This window comes from Galeopterus variegatus, unplaced genomic scaffold (genome assembly GCF_000696425.1).
Source record: "Galeopterus variegatus unplaced genomic scaffold, G_variegatus-3.0.2 Scaffold29438, whole genome shotgun sequence".
Taxonomy (NCBI): Eukaryota; Metazoa; Chordata; class Mammalia; order Dermoptera; family Cynocephalidae; genus Galeopterus; species Galeopterus variegatus.
This window is the reverse complement of record NW_007755549.1, coordinates 6,302-7,464: the sequence shown is the minus strand read 5'-3', so window position 1 is coordinate 7,464 and position 1,163 is coordinate 6,302. Positions and strand designations below refer to the sequence as shown.

At 47.0% G+C, this 1,163-nt stretch overlaps 1 pseudogene; it reads left to right on the top strand.

Annotated features, from left to right (window-relative positions):
• The first annotated feature begins 72 nt into the window (after positions 1–72).
• Positions 73–846, top strand: LOC103583857 (annotated as a pseudogene).
• The last annotated feature ends 317 nt before the right edge of the window (positions 847–1,163 follow it).

Here is a 1,163-nt window from a genome sequence, read left to right as displayed (position 1 = left end):
CAGAAAAGCCAGATCACCCTGCCCTCCCTCCTGCCCTCCCACCAGCTCTCCCTGCCACTCTGCCAGAGGGACAGTAGGCCCAGTATGTCAAGACCTATGATCACTAGATCCCTTGCATGTGCACTGAACAAGGCATTGATCCAGCACAACTCACACAACCCAACGGGCCAGTCCACAGGGATGGGCGGCCACACCCACACAGCAGCAGGGTGGCCAAACTTACCAAACACCCTGCATCAAGAACTGGAAGACTTTTTGATGGTAGAGCCTATTGTTTTGGAGAAAGTCAAATAGCAATATTTCACTAACAGAGATGGACAGATATTTAGACATATCTTGAATTTTCTACAAACATCGAAACTCCTCATTTCCTGATGATTTCAAGGACTACGCTTTGTTACATGAAGAGGCAAAATATTTTCTGCTTCAGCCCACGTTGTTGCAGATAGAGAAATGGAAGCAGGACAGAGAAACCGGTTGCTTTTCAAGGCCTGTGAGTGCTTAGGGGTGCGTGTGGCCCCAGACCTTGGAGAAAGGCTCAGACTCAGCTGTGACGAATCCTTGGCAGAGGAAGTGTTTCCAGGGACCGGCGACTTGATGTGTAACCCCATCACCGCTGGAATCAAGACTCAACGCACGACATCAGGCTTCCACTAAACGGCTACAGTCACCTCAACTCAGTCCACCTCAACTGAGAGGTTGCAGCAAAGAGAATTTGAAATCGTGGGCTCCTGTGGAGGAGTAGTGAACTTGGCCCTGTTCAGTTAATGTGTCCTTCTGCGGGAACTGAGGCAGTCACCCCATGTACCATCAGTCCTCTGGATAAAAGAAGAGCCTTCGGACTAAAGGGACATACTTCTTATGCAAATAGGGAAACATACATAACAAATAGGACAAACAAAAAGAGGGACATTTGTGTGCGGTTGGGATAGCAAACCAATTCCTGGAACTAAAATTGGATAAAATACACGTTTATAGCCAGTAGAGACCACACCTGCATTCATTCGGGAGCAATTGGAATAGTGATATCCTCAAGGTGTAAAAAATATTTTTAAAAATACGTATGTGTATTTATAGATACGAGTGTGGTGATAGCTACCTCACCGTTGGCTGTGAGGTGTTCTGGGCCTCCCAAGGGCTTTGGCTAATGAACAAACCACAGT